The following is an 18,794-nucleotide window of genomic DNA, read 5'->3' on the forward strand; positions in this document are numbered from 1 at the left end:
TCACTGTGTCTTGTTTTTCTGTTGTTGTTAAAATAAAAACAAATCCTTCTCATAATACCAGAATGATAAACTTTGAAATGATTGTACAAATCAAGCCATATTTGAACCTGTTTAATACCGCAGCATCAAAAGTAGAAGTCCTTAACTCCCAATTTTGGGTCATTTATTGATTTTAATTATCAAATGGTGTCTAAATTGCAGGAATAGGTTGTCAGTACTAGTATAAATGCAATGAACAAGAATTCTCCTCACACTCAGGAGTTTCACTCACATTCTGTTGACCATTTAAATAATGGAGAATGTGGCCCACTGGTTAATGAAGACTATTAATGATGCATGTTTACATGGCAACGTGGCCTGCTGAAATTTTCAAATAGCAGAAGTTGCAATATTTCTTTAACCTGAAATTTGAGTCTAACTACAGGGTTAAAACTTTTTTTTTTTTGCAGCGGAGATGTCATGCATTATATATCATGCAATCATTCAAAACATTTTTTTTAAAGTCTACAAAAAATCTTACTTTCTTCATTTTTGTAAATTTTTCTGATTAAATATGAGGATGACTTGAAAATTATCATTCCCTTCAATACAATGATTCATATTCAATTTTCAATAAAAGTCAAAATCATCACAATTAGATATTTTTTCAGAATAGTTTAGCCCTAGTTTAATCTAATATTGTGTTGGTTATAATATTGAAAGATTTATTGCTTGTGTTTGTTGGAAAATACATAAGATGAGGTACTTAAGGATTAACTGCATATCAAATCGCAACACTGGGGAAAAAATGCAATTAAAATATTTTCCCAAATTGTTCAGCCCTTTGCATGATACAAGATTTTTGCCAGTATCTGATATGCCAATAGTTTGCTATGAGTGGTGGTGCCCTAGGCCAGTGGTTCCCAACTGTTTTTCCATTGAGCCCCCCCTACCTGTATCTAAGAAAACCTGGGCCCCTCCAGGACTGACACAATAAAGTAGTGATACTTTGTGGCCAAAATTAACATAAGTTTTATTTATTTTTGTGTGTAAATCCAAACAGAGTAGCCCTAAACACAAATTTGTTTACCCCAAAACCATTGTATGAACTGTTTATAAGTGTTATACAATAATTCTGTTAATTTGTGCAAATCTGATTTTAACAACTTCAAGGCAGACAGAGCCTTGTGCTCATCCCTGATCCTACCTAGTGATCTTCAGCCATGTTTTTAACAAAAAGAGGGAGCCAGCTTACCATATGCCAACACATTTCTGCACTTTAGATTAGGGCTGGGCAATTACGGCAAAAATCAAAATCATGATCAATTGGGCTTTTTACCTCGATTACAATTAATGAATTATTATTCGACCCCTAACCCCTGACTTTGTTTGTTCTGTAAATATTTGTATAATTTTAAAATGAATAACTGAGAGGAACCTGCAGGGATTAACAAGTTAGGGTTATTTATTGAGACAACTGAAATCAAAATACACAGCTGAAATGAAACTACCTGGCTGCCTAGCACGTGAATACACAGCTAGTAGTTTGTTTTTAAGGGGGTGGTGCATTAGTAGAGAGAGATATTACAAGGGAAAATATTTAAATAATTGACATGGCGGGTTTTTGTCAGTTAGAGGCTCTAAACGTCGATTTCGATTGTTTCTTGATTAATTGCCCAGCTCTACTTTAGATTGTGTGCATTAGTTTGCCTCCAACTTTGGGTAATTAAAACAAAAAGTTACCCAATACTGGGTGTCTCGGACTTGCATTTGTGTTGTTGTATTAAAGTGGGTGGAACTGATGAGGACTGAGGAAAATCCTCATTCATTGCCGGTTTGTCCCACTTTTCCAAATTTTGCCAACTTATTTGTACAATTTAGACAGCATGCAGGAGTTGTCCTGCAGTTTCTGATCATTTAAAACAACAAATTACCGTATATCAGGTGTTCATGACTTACCGTTTTATTTTTACAAATACACATTTTCCAAAATTGGTTAGATAATATCCCTAATTTAGCCTAACACTAAACACTGAGAGGGATCAATCGATGCCTTTTGAAAATAAAGAGTATTTTTAAATGATTTAAAATCATTTTTTTCCCATTTTTTTATAACATTGTTTGCATAAAATCAGTTAAATGTAAAATAAAAATCTGGTCATCTGGTGAGATTTATGCTCTAATCGAAGGAATGTTTAAAAAATCCTTAAATTGTAAGTCCTCACATGACTATTCTTGAAAGTGCATGGCTGTGTCCTTCAACTATCCCCTGGTACTGTGAGGGTCCGTGGTCTCTGGCACCTCTTTTAGGTGGGTCATGGGCTGAAAAGTTTGAGAACCCCCGGCGTAGTGAGGACAGCTTTCCTGCCTTTAGTCTGATAAGTGAATGTTTGTTTCCATGGAAAGAAGAAGGGAAACAGCTTGTATTGATAGGCACAATTGTTGTGTTTTCTGTTGGTCAACATGCTGGCTCCGTCCTCAGTGTCAAGCGGCCTTGTAGATAATCCTGGAAGCTTCGGTCTTGTAGTCTAAACATGGGCTTAGATGTGTGCTAACAATCCTCCTTTGTGTTTGAGCCTCTCTGCACAAAACACACCATGTAGGATGTCATTCCAGCGCACAGACGTCTGTATGGGGACGCCTCTGGTCAGCGGACACAGATTGGTCAGTGAAACGGTCCGTCTCTCCTGGAGGACTTTGCTCGATGTCTCTGCGTCCCTTTTTGAGGTTTAATGATTGTCACAGCGGAGCTGGTGGGAGCTTGCTGGTTGTCACGGGTCACTGGAATGTAAAGGGAGATGGATATCTGTGTGGGGCAGTGATCCATGTGAGTGGAGGACAAGGAAAAGTGTTCAGTACTCAGATCACATATTTTTAAATGATACTGTCTTTATTTCAGTGAATGGTGGTAAGATAACCCACACATATTTTACATGACAGCAGCATTGAAGAGGAAGAAATCCATCAAAAACTAATAAGCAAACTCCAGCAGCTGTCTGAATTAATTGGCAACAATTAAGCACTGAAAGGTTGCCAGTTTATTTGTGCTCAGTGTGTAGGGGTTTGATAGCATTGCCGTCCAGACCTACCCAATGGCTCCTATGTGAAAAGGTAATTGCCCCCTTAATCTTGTAACTGGTTGTTCTACCCAAACTGCAAGCAAACATTTGCCAAAGTTTTAGCCACATTGGAAGGTTTCCTGCGAGAACAGCCTGTTTAAGATCATACCACAGCATTTCAATCAGATTTAGGTCCAGACTCTGACTCAGCCACTCCTTAACCTTCAGTTCATATTTTTTAGTCCATTCAGAGTCGGACTTGCTGGTGTGTTTTGGATCATTGTCCTGCTCCATAACCCAAGTGTGCTTGATCTTGAGGTCATGAACTGGTGGTCAGACATTCTCCTTCAGGATTTTCTGCCAGAGAGCAGAATTCATGGGTCCATTATTTACAGCAAGTGGTCCAGGTCCTGAAGCAGCAAAACAGCCCCAGACCACCACACCACCACCACCACCATGGTTGACTGTTGGTATGATGTCCTTTTGATTGAAAAGTTCAACTTTTGTCTGGTCAGTCCACAGAATATTTTCCCAGAAGTCTTGGGGATCATCAGGATGTTTTTAGTCAAATGTGAGACGAGCCTTTGTGTTGGTTTTGGCGTGGGAAGTCTCCCATGGGTGCCAGTCTCTTTCTGATTGTTGAATCATGAACTCTGACCTTAACTGAGTCAAGTGAGGCCTGCAGATCTTAAGATGTCCTGGATTCTTTTGGGACCTCCTGGATGAGTCGTTGAAGTGCTCTTGGAGTCACTTTGGTAGGCCCGCCACTCCGGGGAAGGTTCAGCACTGTTCCAGGTTTTCTCCATTTGTGGATAATGGCTCTGACTGTGAATCCTTAGAAACGTCTTTGTAACCCTTTCCAGACTGATAGATGTCAATGACTTTGTTTCTCATCTGTTATTGAAATTCTTTAGATGGCTCCATGATGTGTTGCTTTTTAAGATCTTGTAGCCTACTTCACCTTGTCAGACTGGTTCTATTTAAGGGATTTCTGGAGTCAACAGGTCTGGTAGTGATGCGGTTTGGGTGTGGGTAGTGGAATTGAGGCAGTTGCTTTTCACACAGGACCAGGCAGGTTTGGATGACTTCTTTTCCCATAATAAATTATTTCATCATTTAAAACCTGTATTTTGTATTCACTCAGGTTATCTTTGTCTGATATCAAAATTAGTCTGATGATCTGAAACATTTAGCTGTAACAAGTATGCCACATAATTTGGCCAATGTTGGCCGATACTGGTGTTAAATCAATGCATAACTACATAACTTGTAATTTGCAAATAATTAATCAGTTCTGCACTGATGCAGTGACCGATGCAATCATTGTAAAGTGAGGTTGTTTGCAGATTTTCTGGACATACTCAGACCAGTATATTTCAGTTATTCTGGTGCGATAATACAGAACTGAGGATGCAAACCATGGCCATGCATCTTGATATTGAATCAAAGTATTGGCATTGGCAATCATAAATGAACTGAACAGTCAGACCACTGAAGATGCACAGCCCTACTCTCAGGTTTGGTAGGAGAAATGAAAAAGTCTCCACCATGTCTGCCTTGTGTTTGGTTAAAAGCATTCTGGGAAGTATCTCTTACCTGTATCCCTGTATGTATTCAGAATTTCCCCATGTGTTTTCTGTGAATGTATATCACAATAGCAATGAAATAGTGATCAATTTTAAAACCCTCATTGAACCCAAAGAGAACACTCAGGGTTAACTTAATGTCAGCTCACAGCTGTTTTAGTTCAAAGACAATTTATTCAGTACTTGCATCACTTTATATGACTCTTAAATGAAAAAAAGAGTGCTATTAGGAGCTGAATCTGCTCATGGTTCTGATGTAAGCACAGCTTTCCCTCAGAGAAAATAAAAGTTCTTGGTTATATGACAGCAGCCTGGCTCTGGGGGACTTCTGGCATGCCCAGAAAGCCTTTAAAAATAGACCAAATTAAACGCTGACTGTGATGTCTGAAATAGCTTTCTTGAAGCCAGGATCCTGCAGCACTTTGTCCTTACATAACCTGGGATTCCTCGCTGTCCAAACTCTGACTCTTGAATAAATAATGCACACACAGCTCTTTGAGTCATCGCCTTACAGGCAAAATTTAAAACACAGCTGTGATACTGACCATTGATACTCTCTCTCGCTCTCTCTTTGTGCTGCAAAGCTGCATAACGTTTCGGTCTCCTGCTTCATCTTTGTCTGAAACATCTGCAGCTCTTTTATGCGTTTTGATTCCACGTTTTAAAGCAACAGAATCTTGATGCCATAAAAAAGTACCAAATGTTTAGCAAAGGATTCAAACATCACTTAGGTTTAACCCAAAGCTGCAAGGAGAGAAATAGGGAGCACAGCAGTGGGTTAATAAGTCACAGGTCAGCAAAAACTGATGTTTTTAAAGTCCCTTTGGAGTTTCATAAAGATGCAAAATCTGCATTTATGTCTGCACAAACACAGAAAGAAGAGGAGCTCACTCTGACTAAGATGCAAAAGTATGATTGCAACATTTAGCACCTAACATTTCCAATCTAATCATTCAATTTAGAAGTTTTGCAGGAGTTTGCTTGCAGTTTTTGCTTTGGCTGCACAATAAATCAATAAAATTAGTAACTGAAGGTGTTGGCATTTTGCTTATTGATTTGTTGTAAGGGCTGGGTATTGTTAAGAACCTCACGATTCAATTCGATTTCGATTCTTTAGGTTGTGATTCTTTCAGATATCGATTCAATTCAATATTGATTTAAATGCTTCAATGTCGTTTCAGTTAGAAGTAGAAATACACAAATAACCTGTTGACATTTTTTTAATAATTATTTTCATGCCCATGTGGACATATTTGGTAAGTCACCTCACATTTTTGAGCAATAAAACAGAAATTTGCACAATAATAACTTATTTGTGCATATGGAGTACAAAAGTAAAAAACATGACAGTTCTGTATAAACACTGAAAAAGTAAAGTGCATGTAAACTTAAATAATATTTCTGTCCTCTTGGAAATTGTGATAAACCTCACATAACATGGTTATGGTTAGTTGTTGTTTGGTCGAGTGCGGCCTCCGTCCATACACAGCGACCCCCACTGGCCAGGAGGTGAATTGATTCAGAGGATTTGCTGAATCAATATTGAATTGGGGGAGGAAATATTGCGATGTATCAATTAATTGATATTTTTACCCACCCCTATTTGTTGTGATTGCATTGCAATTATACCATCATTTCCTGCGATGCAGAGTTGTTAAGTCACAGTCAGTTGAGGGTTTTGTTGCAGAGCATCTTGTCGTGTTAAGCATGTGCTCTATAATAAAATTCATTACTCAGAGGTAAACATTTCATGCTTAGCAAAAATTATTCGTAGAAATTTTAACTAACGAGCAGTACATGCATGATATTTTCTTAAGATCGCTGGGCTCGGGGCGCACTGATGGTTGAGTGGAGGACGAAAGTAAAACATGGCAACTATAGACGTGTAAGTACTCGGCTTTTGTCGTTTTTGAAAAGAAAACTACTCACTGCTGTTGTTTGTTCTTCTTTCAACAAAGAAATGTTGTCAAGTTATGATAAAACTGGTGCTTTAGCAGCATCCATGCTAATCTCTTCCTCCATAACTGCACCAGCTCTTGCTGCTGCTTGTTTACGTCACGACTCTGATGTGCCTGAAAGTACTGCCCCTCGTCGCTGATTGGTCCTGTCACTTTCTAACCAGGCCCAAACGGTTCAGATGGGAGCTTTGCAAGATGGATTTGCCAGTGAAAAACAAGGAAACGGCCGTATCCATCTGCTTTGCAAGGTTACCACTGCATAATGAAGGCACAAAATGCGCCCCAAAAAAAAAAAAAAAAAGATAGCTGTGCTGCAGTCCTGTCGCTGTAAGGGTTGATCTTCTGTGATCATTTTCATCATAAGGACAGAGATACCCACCCTGCAGTGATCTAAATCCCGGCTCCCTGTTTTGTCAACACAATTATAAGATTCTAAAAGCTTGTTTAAAGTGATAAGGAGCTAAGACTTTGAACTTGTCAGAAAAAAAGTCATAAAGCCAAAAATAAGACGCCCTTGACAAAGTTGTGCCCCCTCCCCCGTGGGGCTCCTATTGTCCATTGTCCACACGCTGCCACTCTGCCCTCCGTGCACCTCCACCTTGTGTAACATTCTTACAAGCTGACGTCACTCCTGTTCCAGTAAACCTGGCCGTGTTTTTGAGGTCTATAGGTAACAGCACCCTCCGCTTGGCTGCCTGCTGCATTCCTAGACAGCGATTCAGAGATGTGAGTCCGACGTCCCAGACATCCACTGCAGACTTCTGTGGGATTTGTCCAAAGACAGATCTTTGACTTTACTGGAAGTGGAGCTACAGATGCTGTCATCATACTGTTTCAGGAGTGTTTTATTTGTATTGATTTATTTTCACTTTACAGGAAAGATAATGTTGATTAGAGGCAGGACAAAAAGCTGAGGGTTGTTGGGATAACAGATTTTTATCTTTGATACAGCCCTGTAAACTTTCAAAGACGGTTTATTTTCAGTCCATCTTAACCTTGTTCCTCCTTAGAGAATACATCAATCACCAGTAACCTCCCGACCCCTGATCAGCCTCAGCAAGAGGCTGGCTGTCCTGACATGATGATGGCTTCCAGTCTTACTCCTCAGCAGCATGTGCATGCTTACTATGACATGTGCTTTTGTTGCTCTGATTGACCTGAGATGAATGAGACAGGGCGTTTGTTCAGTCAGCCTCTGAGCTATTTTGTAATGGGCCTGACTTCCCAAATACTCTTTATGGGATGTTGCCTCCATAGATGTGAAGAATATCCCATGCTGTAGATATGTGAGGTGTAGGGCAGGACACGACTTATACATGTTCTTTATGTTTGTTTTAGTTTTGATGACTCGAGTAGTGACAATGTTAGCTCTGTCTTTATGAATCAGTGCAAAAAATGCACATTGGTTTTATTTAGCCTTGCAGAACCCTCATACAGAATTTATGTAACTGATGGACCAGTTGATGGATAATGCTGATGATTTGCATGATCAGCTGTGTTGCAAAATTCCTGCATACCATATTACATCTGTAACTCGCTCTCCATGTGAGAAATACAGTAACTGTCCCTTTAAACAAGACAGACTCACACCCAAAGCCAAACACTCCCTCGTCAGGTCTTTAAGGCCACGGCTTAAGGTCACTCTCCAACTATCTCCACTCCATAATTCAACAAAGGAATTCACTGCTGCAGGAATGCGGATTTAAGGAAATGAGTAATGTTTACTCTGTAGTGTTTATGCAGCCGGGAACGCTGCATTGTTCATTAAAGAACCACCTGAGCCTGCCCACCCCGCTATTCAGCCGCACACGATGAGGGAAGTTTTTACAAGCGCTCTTACATCACTTTATCTTGATAGATTTTAGACATAATGGGCAATAATTGGAGTTTATCAGCTGGGTTTGTCTGGGAATGTTTTTGTGCTGCATAAGGCAGACGAGGTGGAGATTTTTATTTTTCCGGCCACACCTGGACAGACACTAAAACCTACAACTGCCCAGTTAACATACAGAACTTTTCACGAGCCTGTCGTTTATTTGAGGAATTACATTTATCCATTGGGATCTCTAAGAAGTAGCCTAAGTCATGGTTAATTTAACTGGATATTTGTCTGATAAAGCTGTGCACATGATGGACTTTAAATTCCTTCTGATAGCAGGATTTAAGGGTAGAAAATTCACTTTAGTTTAAGATTTTTTGGGTCCTTTTCACCTTTATTTTGATGGGATGGCTGAAGAAGAACAGGAAGCATTGAAGAAGAGAGTAGGGGTGGACGTAAACCAAACAGCAGTAGGATCTGGATTTACTCCTGCACCCAGTGTGCTGAGGACTGCAGCCTCTACTTATCAGCACCTGCTCAACCAACAGAGCAAAAGCAGCATCAAAAATAGACATTTTAAAACTCAAAAGCTTCATGATCTTATTTAGCTTTGCAAATTTTGAATGAAGGTTCTTTAGACCACAAGTAGACCTGCAAATTAAATGGCAAGGCTGAATTTATCCCAATAAATAAAACAAGTTTTAAAAAACATGTTGCACACATGTAATGTATAGAACACGAGGAACAGATAAACAGTGAGTTTATATTGAAATATTGTTAGTGCAATACTGAACAGTGTGACTACATCTCACATATTTTTCTCATACTCTGCAGACCTGTTGCAGCATGCTTTCCTTCTGCGTGCTGTTTGGCCATTTTCACACAAATGCTTTTGCAAATCTCTAGAAATTGAGGCAGCCTACCTCTAAAGATCTTCCTACTTTCCATTAAAAATAATTTGTATGTACTGCAGTTTGTTCAGATGTATCCAATATGATGATTGTGATCATGCAGACCAAGATAATTTTGCTCAATAGTGCAACTCCGCCCTGGTGTTTGCAATGACTGGTGCTAACCCACATAAGTAACCTGCAGTTTCCACTTACAATGGATACACCGGGATCTGCCAGCAAAATGCTCTGTGGAGCATATCCCTCCTTCTGTAGTGAATCAGTGCAGTTCCACTGCCCTCGCTTCGGTCAGGCTCCAGCACAACCCAGAATCTCCGCTCAACTTCATTGGATATACGCGGCAGCTCTACTTTCAGCTCTGGTCGCTGCCGAATCGCATCACTCAAGGTAGAGGAAACTGATCCAAACAGCTGGAACAACATGCAGAGCCTTCAGTCAGCTTAAAAAAAGCAAATCAATGCACAGACTCCTGATTTTAAATCATATCAACGTGCCACAGAATTTTAAATGAAACCACATTTAAAATTCATTTGTAGTCATGTGCCCCTGGAAATTCAAAGCATGCTGCTTGATTAACCCAGGGAGCATATTTTGAACATAGCCTTCACCACCAAGTTTAACTGTAGATCAATTTTGCAATAAAATGATAAAATGTATGACAAGTATTCCTGACTCAACAAGAATTAAAGAGGCTATTTTGCATGGGAATAGATATGTTGTGCCTTCAGATTTTGACTCAATCTTAGGTGTGCCTTGAGTGAAAAACGTTTGAAAACCACTGCCCTAGTGAATACAGAAATAATACAAATATTTGTTTTTGATTGCTCGTCATCTGCCACAGAATGCGTGTCAAATAAAAATGCTGGCAAGCAGACAGAAACTACATTTATTTTCAATTTCTAATAAAAGGATTAAGAGTGAATATTATTATTACTAAAACTGAGCAGGATGTTTTTTCTTTGTTTTGAGAGGACGTTTTCCTCGAGTTTGAGAACACTGATTAAACATGAGAAAAATGAATAAATTGCATCTTTTTGTTCACAAGTTTGCCAAAGCCAGCATAGAACTAAAGCTTCTGACAGTAGCTTTTATTTTTGGTATTTTTGCAGTAAAGTTTAACAGAAATCACGATTTTCAATTTTTCAAAATATTGATTCAACTGATTTGTTGCCCAGCCCTAATTTCTGCCCATTTATAACCCTTATTACAATAACCAGCTTCTGTTATTGTGATATTTTTGCAGGTTCATGTCTTTGTCAGTCCAGGTCTGGAAATTTGTCTGATAGTTGGAGACGTACCAGTTGAGTTCCTGAGTACTGCAGATGTGTCCTGAGCAAGGGACTAAATCCCAGATATCTCTGGCAGTCTTACGTGCTCCCCCTCACTTTGACGTTTCTCCACAGGATCCTATGAATGGATGGGCGATGTAGGCAGTGTGAAAATTAGATTTGTCCTTTAAGGATTAATCATGAATATCTTCTTCCTCTTTATACACAGTGAATGGGTACACTAGTCCTCAGATACTCCTCATCTAAAGTGTGACATCTTCACATGCATCAGACGTGTGGCATTCATCACAGCTGTGTCCCCATCAGCAGAGCCACCATTACTCACCGGCTCTTTACCTTAGCAGGCGTTGAGCTCTGCTCCCCAACATGTCACAGAGTGATGAATCAGACCGCAGTCATTATTACTCTGACCTCGTGTCTGATCTCCGTGTTTGTCTCTTTCATCTCACTCGAACAGACTGTTTATTTCCTTGCGTTATTGTTTCACACGGATGTTGAAGGCTAGCGGCACTTCCTCTTTTCTCCACTCTTCCCTCCACAATAGAAACAGAAATGTGATCTCTGCTCCATAAGACAGATGGCTCCCTCTTAACTAATGCCAGAAAACTTTGAAATATGTGAGATCTTTGCCAGAGTCAGTAAAGAGCCTGGATCGACCTTACCTGCAGAAACATTATGTGTGAGGCTGCTGCATGCTGAAACTAAAGAACAAATAAGCAAGAAGAAACCTGACTTATTGTTTTAGATTCCAGACTTGAAATTAGGGACTTTAAGAGATTTGACTCCCAGATTATTGACATCTGCAGAGCTCTTAGAGTTTGGTTGCACATTGGTGCTTTTCCAAATTGTGGTACAAACTCGACCCATTTATTTTTGTTTTTCATCAAGGATCATCACTGGTACGTGCTTCTTTGTTGGTATCCCAACATATGATGCTAAGACACAAACACTGGGTAATCAGACTGATCACATGGAGCATCCCAAGTGGGCTGACCAGAAACCAGGCACGCTATTGCCTCACTGTCCTCCATTGTTGTTGTGCAGGACACTACAGCAGTTTTGGCAACCATGCTATGACAACCCAGCTCAGTAGACGAGGCACCATGGAAGTATCTACTGTAATGGAAGACAAAGTTCCTGGTTCTATGTTGATACCACATACTGTATGTCTCAAGAGCTGGCCAGTACTAATGTTAAAGCAATACATTGATGCATCACTATTTTGCTGTGTCCGTCAATAACACTCCAAACCCAAACAAAAATAGACGTGTTGAGAAACATTTGGTGCATTTGTAAAACGTGATTGCAGCAGCCAGACGTCTGTGTAACTTAATCCCTGACAGAGCTGCTCATCCTTGGCCAAGATCTTGCAGGAGAAACTGTTGCCACCATTCTGCAGAACCAGTGCAGCTTGTTCAAGGAGCACTGAAGCTGCAGGTGCTTTTACATCTGTGAGAGAAACTTCAGCATTCCTCTCTCTGCTCACATCGTCCTGAAGTTTCAGCCAGGAATGTCCGCTTAAGTGACACGCTTTTTCTGAGATGAAAGATTGGATAGGAAGCAATCCTTAACAGGGTTGTCATGGTTACAGAAGCACCGATACCAGTATCAGTGTCATTGCAGATACCAAACTGAAGAACTTGTTCTCATATGGTGCTTTAAAATTAAACTTCTCTTGTCTCCTTTACATTTAAGTATGTTAGGAGCCATGTTTGCAGGTTTCAGAAGTAGAGTAAGCTGCAGACTAAGCACTGCTAAACTGTGAAGAGAAGGGAAGAGGAACATCTATGAAATAAATCAAACCAAGATCTGTGTTGTTACTGTTATTACTAGTGCTACTATTGTGCTACTATTACTATGTCCATTAACTAACCAGATATGTAGCCACTGTATTAACGAGCACCAGGATGAGGTGCTGCTGATAGTGATAATTTACTCATGTAAATATTTGTCCATATTAGGGCTGAACAATTTGCAAAAATAATCTAGTTGCAATTTTGTCCCCAGTATTGTGATTGCAATTTAATATGCGATTTTTTTAGGTTCCTCATCTTATGTATTTTTAATTTTTATTTTTATTTTTATTTATTTTTTTTACAAATTCAAGCAATAAATCATTCTATATTACAACCTACATTCAGTCAGGAACATGCTCATCATACATTTAACCATTTTATTTTAAAATTGATCATTTACTTGGCGGAGGACGCTCTGCTCTAAAGATGTCCCCTGGGAAAGTCTAGCAGCATGCTTTGATTCAGGGAGTGCATAGCTAGAAACCCCGGTATGGATAGATACATTTATGGCAATGTGTATTGACAATATTGAAATTATTTTAGAAGCAATGGATCATCAGTAGCATGAACCTGAATATGAGAATGCACCAAGCTTTGAGCTATAAAGGAGGCGGCTGGGGTGGAGGAGGAGAATTCTCCCAAACAGCAGCAGCAGCGTGGTGCATCAGCATTTATGCAAGCAGGGATTAGTAAAAAGTTTGTCATATTTAAAGGGATCGCTGTGTTGACACTTGAATCTTTGCTGCTGCAAAAAGTGAATATATCAAACTGACACATTTCAAATTAAAAATTTGTAAATTGCAGCAGGCCATATTGTGGTTTAATCTAATTTGCGATTAATTTCCCAGCCCTAGTCCTCATTTTGTCTTTCCACCAATCTATAGAAAAGTATTGATAGTAGTATCAATAAGGAGTACTGATAAGGGTATCCATGTCAATTAAAATTATCAATCGCGGTTCAAACTGCCCATTCTCGCCCCATTTCCGTCTCTGTCCACTATCCTCCTCTGTCAAATAAAGGCACGTAAAAGCCCAGAAACAAAATCATAAAATAACAATTATCGATCCTCATCCCTGTTCTTTTCATGACAGTAAATATTTTCCAGCAAAGCAACAATCCCCAGTCCTCTGCCAATGCAGGGAAATGTATTTAAAGAACAAAACAGATAATAAAACTCTGACAGTCATTGGCTGACCTTCACAGCATCCATACCTGAGTAATACCGAGGCATTATGGGATCACATGGACAGAGAAAGATAGAAGACAGACGAACTCTGAAGGACTCAAAGGGAGGCCACACTAAATCCTGTCTTCTGCCTAAAGAAGCCATAAGGTCCTTAAAGCTATGTTTTTGTTCTTTTGTATGTTTGATTAGTGTTACATATGTCTTGACGTTTCTGGTTGTATTTGCTAAAACGGTGAAGCTAACTGTGACCTCAGTCTTTTTCACAGTTCTGCATATTGTTTCATATTCAGGGTTTCCCCCAGAAATCTTGCTAAGCCTGGCAGTAGGACCACTAGGGAAGCCTGCCGGCGGGCCACCAGCAGCCCATCGGTGGCCCACCATGTTTTTGTAAAACAAACTGTTAAAAGTTGACAGAAATACGAAATTATGACTATTATACGTTATTGTAAGACATTTCTTAATAGGACTTGCACACCAACTATGGTCTTACAAAAAGGCACACTGAAATACTGTTTTAACAAACACAATTAAAATAAATATTGTCTTAAAAGTAAAATAAATTACCATAATTAATTACATAACATACACATAATACAATTATGTATACAATAATAATATACACATACAGGGCTTGACATTAACTTTTTTGCTCACCAGCCACAGTGGTTAGTGGTTTGCAACCTTACAAGCCACTCAGTATTTCCACTATTCACAATTTTGATGTTGAAAACTATGAGCTATGTCAAATTTGGTACAAAGGGTATGATACAGTACGACGCGTGCTGTCCTCTGCTCTGTTCTTCTTTAAACTGTATGGTGGAAATGTCTTCATATGAGTCTAAAATTAATTAAAATATCTTTTTAAATAATAGATGACATATATTTGGTGCATGAAGCTCACATTTGCAGAACATTAAACAGCTGTAATGTCTGTTGTTTAATAATATAAGCAAAAAAAATCACTGTTTAGTTTAATTCCCTTCGACTCCAAAGTTGAACGGTTACAGACTTTAATCCTTCTGCCTCTGTTTCTGACTGCCTCAGTGAACTGATTTAAAGTTTCGGAGTTTCTCTCGTCTTTTATATGCGTTAATGATCGATATATGGCAAATCATTATACAAAAGTATCAAATGTTAATTGTGTTAATGACGTTTAAATTATGCACGCATTTGCACAGGTTTTATCATTTAGATCGCCCTTAACAAACAAAGAATATAGATGGAGTATTACTCAAATAATATTCAGACACACTGCACGCCTTGGCTCGCACGAGCAAGACAGACACACAGCTGGAGCTCACACGCACACACAAACACACGGCGCTGACACACTGATCCTCCGTGGAGAGAGAGGCCCTCTAAAGCAGAGAGAATGTTCAGGTCTGAGTTTATCCTCTAACACTCAAACTTTTACCCTAAACAGATAGAAGCCTCCAGTCTACATTACCAACACGCCAGCGCGAGTGTGTGTCCGTATATGTGTGTGAGTGTCATGTTTATGTGTGTCATACAGCATCAAAGCCCTTGGCACTGCGTAAAACCGCACGAATGAAGAGACCAGCCACTTTGCAGTTGTTTTTGGGGAAATTTGAGCCTGGCGGCCCACCAGGCCTATCATGCACTGGGGGAAGTCCTGATATTATATTGTATCAAAAGCAAATTTTCGACAGCCTTCTTTAATTTTACCTTTTCTTGTAATATTTCACTTAAATCAGACCTGTAGGGTTTTCACCTTTGACCAGGAGGCTGACAGATTCTCTGCTGTTGTTTACATTGATGTAGATAAGAAATTACACAATGACAAGTTGAAGTGGCTGCAAGAAAAACTGCACATTCAACAAGCAGGTGATCCAAGGACTTTGCCCCTGTAGATTTTTTTCTATCAGGGTTTAACAAGCCGTGTTGGTTGTTGTGTAAGCGATAGTTAAGTTTCATTCAAAAACAGGATCCTATTAATTTTCTTGATTTTGGTGAAGCTTATTGTTATTGCTAAACACTCCTTTAATCCCCAATCAGCAAGGACTTGGAGGATTGTCCTCTCTGAAGTGAAACGGCTCATTGTGCCGTCTGTCACTTTAACTCTGCAAACTTACAAGACCCAGCACATCTCAGGTATTTACTGTGGCCTGCTACACCTAGTTAAAGAAAAGAACATGCTGTTGTCGTCGGGAACATGCCCCCAGCTAAAGTTCCTGTGTTCTTCAGTGTATGTTCAGCTGTGTGATTTATAGTTTCTCCACAGGCTCTCTTCTATAAATTAATGCCTTCCATGGTATGTAATGTATGCAATAAGGCTCACAGTTTTAACCCTAACCCTAACCCTGTAGAGAGAAAGTAAAGACAGGTGACACGTTTTATGTCTCAACTTTTAAAATAAGGATGCTGCAGTGTCCTCATTTTAAACTGATTTAAGTAGAAAATGAAGTGGTTATGGATTTTTTCATCACTTCATGCCCACTGTCCAACACTGCATAGACTGTACCTCAGCTGCACACCACTAGCTGTTCGTAATGACTGCTGTCTTGTTGCTGCTTATCCTCTTAAGGGTCACAGGGGGCTGGAGACTGTCCCAGCTGCCAGTGGGTAAGAGGTGGGGTACAGCATGGACAGGTCGCCAGACAAAAAAACAGGCACACTCACACTCACACCTGCGGGCAAATAAGAGTCACCACTTAACCTAACGAGCATGCCTTTGGTCTGTGGGAGGAAGCTGTAGTACCTGGAGAGGACCCACACATGCTAGGGCTGTCTGTTTTTATTGAAAATTCAAACACTGAAAGATCATACCCCAACTAGGAATGGGCAGTAATACGGTTATACTGGTGTATTAAAAAACAGCCACGTTATTGCTTTAATTACCGTCATGGGTTAGGGTTAGGTGTCTGTTTCCACCAGCAGCACCACTGTCTGAGTGTGAAGATGCTTTAAAAGTGATGACAGAACTTCTGTTAATGATGTCGGGACAAATTGGTAATGTGCACATACATACCGGCACATAGAAACTCACATGCCATGGCCTGGCACAGAGCTGCATGGCACCGCGGCATGGTCTTCTTTAAAGTCAAACTGTTGAATGGCAACTGTAAAGTGATCCAGAACAGCGCAGTTTTAAGAGTACTTTAATTGGAGCGCCTGTAAAGGCAAGCATTCTGCTTGTAAGTGCATTCCAACAAGTGCTAGTATAATTTTTTTTTTTTTTTTTTTTTTTTTTTTTTTTGACACCTGGCGGTAATACCGTAAACCCTGGTAAAATTTGGCGAGGATATGACAATATTAAAAAAAAAACAATCCTGTGTTAATGAAGCCCAATACTGACTCCAACTGTTATGAGCTGTTCAATGTCAAAATACTCAATCTATCAGTGCACCATGCACCAGTGGGCCCCTCACTGTAACTTAAGTGCCCTTTGACCCCAGTAAATAAAGACAGTTGCCTTTATTTAAAGAAGTCAGTTTTACAAAGATGGAGGATGTTGATAGCAGAGCAATGAGCGGACAATAAGACCTAAACACTTTAGAAGCACTGAAATAGTTTGTATTCTACACTGTGAATGGCAAAACAAAAATCAGGGTAGATGTGATTCAGGAGAAGCAGATGTACATAAAGGAGACTCTTCTTTCTGGCAACAGCAAACGGCTGCTTTGGTGGAGAGATAGGGTGCACTAGAACCTTGGTTCCCAACCTGGGGTCTGGTACCCCCTTGGGGGGGAGCCAGAGATTTCAGGGGGCGGGGGGCGCAAGCGTCTTTCTGCTCTAAGGTTGTGAGAATTGGGTTCACTCAGATTATCTCAAGTCATGTTAAAACACATGAATGGTTCATACAAGGGTTTTGGGTAATATAACACTTGTGCATTTTGTTTCGCATTAAACAATAAAAACAATTTAAACTGACCTGTATTTTTGACAGCAATGTCACTTTATTTCGTGTGGGTCCTGGGGCAGCCACAGTTCTTGTAAGATATGTGAAGGAGGGCTCAATAGAAAAAAGGTTGGGAACCATTGCTCTAGAAGCCTGCTTCATAAACATTTGTGCAAACTGGGAACCTCTGTACAATCTAAGTGGGTGTTCTTTGTCTACGGGTAATACCGTAAATAAAATTTGTGCTGCGCTCGATCCATATCATGTTGACAGGCTTGTCTTTCTAGCATATAACACAAAAACAACCAGGATCATTCACGGTGCTATCAGGATCACATTGAGCACAGGAAAATGTTTTTCATGTAAAGTCTTTTAGGACTGTTATTTTTGTTATGTTGAACTCCTGTTGAGTGTAGCTCAATGAAAGATAACTGCGCACGGGATGGAATGGAGTGGGGTTCAGATATCCTCGAACATTAGCTTTTTTTCCTGAAAAAACTGAGAGCCCTAATACATGCACAGGAAGAACATGCAAACCCCGCACCGAAAAGCCCTGACTGAGATTCAAACCAGGAACCTTCTTACTGTGAGGCAAGAGAACTAACCCCTGCAGCCTGGTAGACAACAGCTCAAAAAATCAGTGGTTTACTGGGAAGTAAATGAACCTTTTGAAGCATGAGTTTGATTGAAAAGGTCTCTACCCATCTCTGCTGGACACTTGTTGTCCAGCAGAGATGGGTAGAGCGACTCAAGCTGTGGGTCTGAAACCCTCAAGTCAGTTAGCCGATATGTCTGCTGAGCTCCTGTCAGACCTGTTTCCTATTGTTCTTACATCTGCAGAGAGACGTTTCCTGCCTTTCTTTAGACTATTAATGGCAAAAACTCAAAAGATTAATCCTATAAACAAGGTTGAGGGAGACTCATTGCCATATTCATTTATTTGGACAGTTTTACCGTTAGTATGAAAGCTACGACTGAGAGAAAAATGTATTTAAACAGAGAAATTGCAGCACAAAAAAGTTCTCCACTTGAGCCCTGGGTATTCAGTCCCATTATCCCCCCCACCCCTATGCTGATTTGATCTGGGATTTATCTTGAAATTGATTTTTGCTTTGCATGCAATGTTCTGTTGATAACTGAGTGAGACAGATGGGAGACAGAGCGGACCTGTTATTAAGAGAAGTGGAAGGCTGAAGATCTTTGAGACATCGGCTTCAGTGCATACCTGTACAATTATCAACATGTCTCTGAAATAACACACCAGCCCTTTGAGCGGCTGCCATTTCACCTCCAAGGCGATTGTTTACGGTTGGAAAAGTCCGCGCCCAAACCTCTTGTCTGATTCATGTTT

At 40.0% G+C, this 18,794-nt stretch overlaps 1 protein-coding gene across 1 annotated transcript in view; it reads left to right on the top strand.

The window, feature by feature from the left end:
* The window catches only part of limk2 (LIM domain kinase 2), a 51,058-nt gene that overhangs the window by 1,969 nt on the left and 30,295 nt on the right, over positions 1–18,794 (top strand). The window lies entirely within an intron of this gene.

The sequence above is a fragment of the Cheilinus undulatus genome, linkage group 5 (assembly GCF_018320785.1).
Source record: "Cheilinus undulatus linkage group 5, ASM1832078v1, whole genome shotgun sequence".
Lineage (NCBI taxonomy): Eukaryota > Metazoa > Chordata > Actinopteri > Labriformes > Labridae > Cheilinus > Cheilinus undulatus.